Source organism: Artemia sp. Qi Xiang Cuo, chromosome 5 (genome assembly GCF_049724085.1).
Source record: "Artemia sp. Qi Xiang Cuo chromosome 5, ASM4972408v1, whole genome shotgun sequence".
Lineage (NCBI taxonomy): Eukaryota > Metazoa > Arthropoda > Branchiopoda > Anostraca > Artemiidae > Artemia > Artemia sp. Qi Xiang Cuo.
This window is the reverse complement of record NC_142798.1, coordinates 1,041,544-1,047,427: the sequence shown is the minus strand read 5'-3', so window position 1 is coordinate 1,047,427 and position 5,884 is coordinate 1,041,544. Positions and strand designations below refer to the sequence as shown.

The window sequence follows — 5,884 nt, the reverse complement described above, 5'->3', positions numbered from 1 at the left end:
AGGAAAACCCACTACAGTCATTAAACAGGCAAAATCTAGTATAAATGTGGGATGCTGGAATGTAAGATCCGTCAAACAAGAAGCCACGCAAGTTTTTCTTGTCCATGAGATGGAGAAGTACAACATAGACATACTTTGCATATCCGAGGCCAGAATTTCAGGTTCTGGCTCCATAGTTATTAAAGCTCCTGAAACGCTACGTCAATTCCATTTTTTCTACTCCGGAGTAGAGGATAATTCGGGACTCCATGGAGTTGGTTTCATCATGAACCAAAGAACCAGAAATGCTCTCCTAGAATGGGAATCAGTCTCTTGTAGACTTTCCAGAATTACACTAAAAGGAAACCCCGCAAATGTGTCGATAATTTCTACCTATGCCCCCGCCCGTGATGCCGCTGATACGACCAAGGATGATTTCTACGGCGAGCTACAGCAGCTGTCTTCTTCTGTTGCCGCACGTGATTACTTGATTGTTGCAGGTGACTTCAACGCAAGAGTTGGTCCCTCTGACCAAACCACAAGACAAGTCCTGGGAAAATTTGGACAAGGTCACAGATGCGAGAATGGGCAAAGGTTGTTAAACTACGCCTTGATGAACCACCTTGTTGTCACCAATACCTTATTTCAGCACAAACCTAGCCACCTTTTAACTTGGCATTCAAACAGACTAAGGCTCAAATAGACTTCATTCTCGTACGCCAGCGCTGGAGAAGCTCCGTACAGGACTCTCGCTCTTACAACGGCGCGGACACAGGCTCGCAGTCTGGGTCTGACCACAGGATTGTTGCTGCAAAAATTTTGCTACGTCTTTCAACTCGGAGGAAAAAACAACCCAAGGCCGGATTCGACATCGGTAAGCTCCAAGACAAAGAAGTTGGGCAGGCCCTTAATTTGGAACTGACTTACCGATTTGACGCCCTCAGTTCTGATTAAAACCCAACCCCCGAGAAGAGATGGGAGACATTTAAAACTGTGATGACAGAGACTGCTGATGAGATCCTAGGCCGAGCAAAAATCAAACGACAGCACTGGATTACCGCTAGGACCCTTTCAATAGTCGGTGAGCGAAGACAAAAGATGAGCGGCCCTAAAGAAGAAACAAAAGAGCTGCGCAGACAGGTAAAACGCTCTGTTTGTCTGGACCGCCGCCAAACGTGGGAGGATGCTACCGTGTCGTTAGAGAAAGCAGCACGGTCGCATGATACCTGCAAGCTTTATCAGATACTGAATGAGTCCATTGGTAAGAAAACTGCTGTCCCAGAAATGGTCAAAGACAGATCAGGAAAAATCATCAGTCGTCAGAAGGAGCGCTTAGCAAGATGGAAGGATCACTTTCAGATCCACACACACACACACACACACACACACACACACACACACACACACAAGTAAACACACACAAACACAGATACACACACAAAAAGACACACACAGACACGCAAACACACACAAGAACAAACAAAGACATGCACACACACACACACACACACGCACACACTCACACACGCAAAAACACACTCACATATTTTCAAATGGGGTTCCATGTCCACCGCCTGAATGGTTGAAATCCAATAGCTCAGAATTGGGGTCTCAGTCCACCAGCCTGAATGGTGGAAATGCACTAGCTCAGAATTGGGATCTCAGTCCACCATTCTGAATGATGGAAATTCACTATCTCAGAATTGGGGTCTTAGTCGACCAGTCTAAATGGTGGAAATCCACTAGCTCAGAATTGGGGTCTCAGTCCACCAGCTTTAAAGGTTGAAATTCACTAGCTCAGGATTGGGGTCTTAGTCCACCAGCCTGAATGGTGGAAATCCACTAGTTCAGAATTGGGGTCTTAGTCCATCAGCCTGAATCGTTGAAATTCACTAGCTCAGAATTGGGGTCTAAGTCCACCGCTTCAATCACTAACCATCGCTATCCGAAATCCACTAGCTTAGAATTGGGGGTTTAGTCTACCAGCCTCAATTTTAGAAATCGCCTAGCTTAGAATTAGGGTCTTAGTCCACCGCTTCCATTGCTAACTGTCGCTAACCCAAATCCACTTGGAGTAGCCCATGTCCACCGCTTCCATCAATCAAGCTCAATTTTTCTTTTCTATGGACACCACCTCACATGTGATCTGTGGATTATCGGCAGGGGTTCAGAATGCAAATTTTAATTTGCGATCACCAGCCCAGAGACTCGGGCGTGACAGAAAAAATTAATTTTTTTTTCATTCAGGCTTCTCTCTTCAGGATAGGCCAGGAGGGGGTTTCCGTCGTATCCAATCGCTTTCCTAAAAGTATCTATTTATTGCCTTATCTCAGTCCAGCCCATTCTGAGCTAATTTCATGTTTCACTATTTTCAATGCATAGTGACCCCCTTATATATGGTCTGTGGATTATCGGCAGGGGTTCAGAATGCAAATTTTAATTAGCGCCCTCCCGCCCAAAGTCTCAGGCAAGTGACCGAAAAATAATTTTTCTTTTTTTGTTTTTGCGTTCAGACTAGTACATACTTATTGCCACAGCTCAGTCCCACAATCTAAGCAAATTTAAATTTTTCAAGCTTTGGGTCATGTGCCTGGGACTCTGGGCCGGTTGGACACCCCCAAAAATCTACTATTTGGGCTTTATTTGTGAAAGCCTGAATGCTAATCGATGGACATGAGCTAGACTTGGACTAGATCTGGGCTTTATTTGTTAAACCCTGAATGCTAAGTGATGGACATGAGCTGGATTGGGACCCCATGTGAAAATAGAAAAAAAATATTGTTGTTATGTGTGTAAGATGAATGCTAAGCAATGGACATGGGCTAGATTGGGACCCCATATGAAACTGGAAAACAATATTGTTGGTATATGCGTAGCACATGGCATGGTTACCGCTAGGGCAATAGTCTAACTGCTTAGTCCACCAACCTGAATGGTTGAAATCCACTAGCTCAGAATTTGGGTCTTAGTCCACCAGAATGAATGGTTGAAATCCACTAGCTCAGAATTTGGGTCTTAGTCCACCAGCCTGAATGGTTGAAATCCACTAGTTTTGAATTTGGGTCTGTGTTCACCAGCCTGAATGGTGGAAATTCAATAGCTCAGAAATTGGGTCTTAGTCCATCAGCCTAAATGGTGGAAATGTACTAGCTCAGAATTGGGATCTCAGTCCACCAGCCTGAATGATGAAAATTCACTAGCTCAGAATTGGGGTCTTAATCGACCATACTGAATGATGGAAATCCACTAGCTCAGAAATGGGGTTTCAGTCCACCAGCTTGAATGGTGAAAATTTACTAGCTCAGAATTGTGGTCTTAGTCCACCAGCCTGAATGGTTAAAATCCACTAGCTCAGAATTGGGATCTTATTCCACCAGCCTGAATGGTTGAAACTTACTAGCTCAGAATTGGGGTCTTAGTCAGTGTTCAGATTGGAGCGTTGGGGTCCGTCTATCCGGACTTTATTTGTCAAGGCCTGAATGCTAAGCGATGGGCATGCGCTAGATTGGGACCCAATGTGAAAATGAAAAAAAAAATATTGTTGGTATGTGTGTAGAGCATGGCATGGTTACCACTAGGGCAACAGACTAACCGTTGAAGGTTTTAGTTATCCATGAATAAATTCTAACGCGAGAAAGGAAGTTGGGACAATTTTTGGAGGTGCCCACCTCACCTCCCCAGAGTCTCAGGCAAGTGACCCTAAACTTGAAAAAGTGGAAATTGGCTCAGATTGCTAAACTGAGCTGAGACAATGAATAGACACTATTGGGAAAGTGTCTGGTTACGCTGGGCATCCGTGAACAAGTGCTAAATTGAGAAAGGAATTTTGGACAACATTCGGGGGCGGTGTCTCAGGTGTCCCAGAGTCTCAGGCCAGTGACCCAAAAATTTCAAAAATTTGTAAAAATTCAAATTTTTTTCAGAATGTGGGGCTAAGCTTAGGTAACGAATAGGTACTATTTGAAAGATAAAGATGGCTTTTAACGATTGTTTGACTGTTATTTCAAGCAAATTTATGGTCTTATGTCAATTTTAAATTCTTCTTAAGACCATAGGTGGCTTTGCCTTGTTTGCCTATTTTTGATCAGCATGCCTAAGACTCTAGGCAGGCATGCCATTCCAAAAACTAACCTGACAAGAATGTGTCCAATAAGAGAGTCATGACTACTCCTGCCATGTACCCGTGCCCCAGCCATTTAAACATTTGCTTTTCAATTACTTGGACTATCTGTCTTGACTTTTCTCTGTCCTACAGTTACCCAGTCCAGTCTTGATGTAACCTATACAACCTATTGTAAAATACTTGATAACTTCAATTCAAAATCAGCGGAAACGGTCGAGGCCTTCTGCATCGATCTTGTTTTGAAAAACACTCCTTTCCATTTTTTTATGATACATTGTTTTCAGTTTAATTCAGGGTATGTGTATAATATCATGTTTTAATGTTAAATTAAGGTATTGGTAATCGTAATAAAAATTCCCTATATAAACTAAAAATAATAGGTTGTATCAAAATAATCATTCTAATCAAGACTCTTATGCAATAGATAATATACTAGCAAAAAACCATCCTCCGTGCCTTGGCTCTATGGCGTGTGGATGAAATGTGATTTCTGCCCAGTGATTTGAATATCGTAGTAATGTTGCAAGTAGTGAATGTTCTATTGCATAAGATTCTTGATTGGAATGATTGCTTTGATATAGCCTTTTATGTTTAGTTCATAAAGTGAATTTTTATCACGATTACCAATACCTTAATTTAACATTAAAACATGATATTATACATATACCCTGAAATAAACTGAAAACAACTTATCATAAAAAATCAAGAATTCAATAAGAACAATATCTATATTAAAAACTTATAGCTTTCAATCGGTCGTGGGCAAGCGGTTAAGGTGTCTGATTAGAAATCAGAAGTCAATAATAATCATATTATATTTAAAACTTACAAATCCTAATGGCTGTGACAATTTTGATCTGTTTCATCATTTACCATAATCTAGAAGGACATGGTCAAAAGGACCAACCTTGATAAAACCATAAAAAGGGGGATGGTTCTCAGCTAGTATATGTTCTATTGTATAAGAGTCTTGATTAGAATGATTATTTTGATATAGCCCATTATGTTTAGTTCATAAAGGGAATGTTTACCAAGATAACCTATACCTTAGTTTAGTGTTAACAATGATATTATGCATATTCCCTGAATTAAGCTGAAAACAACGTATCATAAAAAATTAAGAATTCAATAATAACCATATCTATATTAAAAACTTATAACTTTCAAGCAGTCGTGGCCGAGTGGTTAAGGCGTATGAATGAACATCATATTCCGTTTGGGGAGCGTAGGTTCAAATCCTACCGATTGCAAGATTTTTTATCTGTTTAACCATTCACCACGATCTAGAAGGAAATGATTGGTTAGCACATTTACTGTTGTATAAGAGAGTGGTAATTTCCTTTTTAGGAAATAAACGAAATATCGTTTATTTCCTAAAGAAGATTTCTTTTCAAGATTACTAATGCCTTAATTTAATACTTTTATAAAATAATATTATACCTATACCCTGAATTAAATTGGTAATCTTGATAAAAATTCCCTTTATGAACAAAACATAATAGGCTATAGAAAAATAATCATTCCAATCAAGATTCTTGTGCAATAGGAAATATACTAGCCAAAATCCTTTCCCCTTTTTAATGGTTTTATCAAGGTTGAACCTTTTGATCATATCCTTCTAGATTAAACACCAACCCAGACATGTAAACAAATAGACTCAACCACATACACAGAGAAAGACAAACACTATAAACATTCAAACCTCCACAAACAGTTAATTTGACTTGCATAATTCGGTTACTCATAAAAAAACTGATAATTATCAATCATTTGTGGACATGT

At 40.1% G+C, this 5,884-nt stretch overlaps 1 non-coding gene across 1 annotated transcript; it reads left to right on the top strand.

Annotated features, from left to right (window-relative positions):
- The first annotated feature begins 5,269 nt into the window (after positions 1-5,269).
- On the top strand, positions 5,270-5,352 carry TRNAF-GAA (transfer RNA phenylalanine (anticodon GAA)). The gene has a single exon. It is a non-coding gene; the product is annotated as a tRNA-Phe (tRNA).
- The last annotated feature ends 532 nt before the right edge of the window (positions 5,353-5,884 follow it).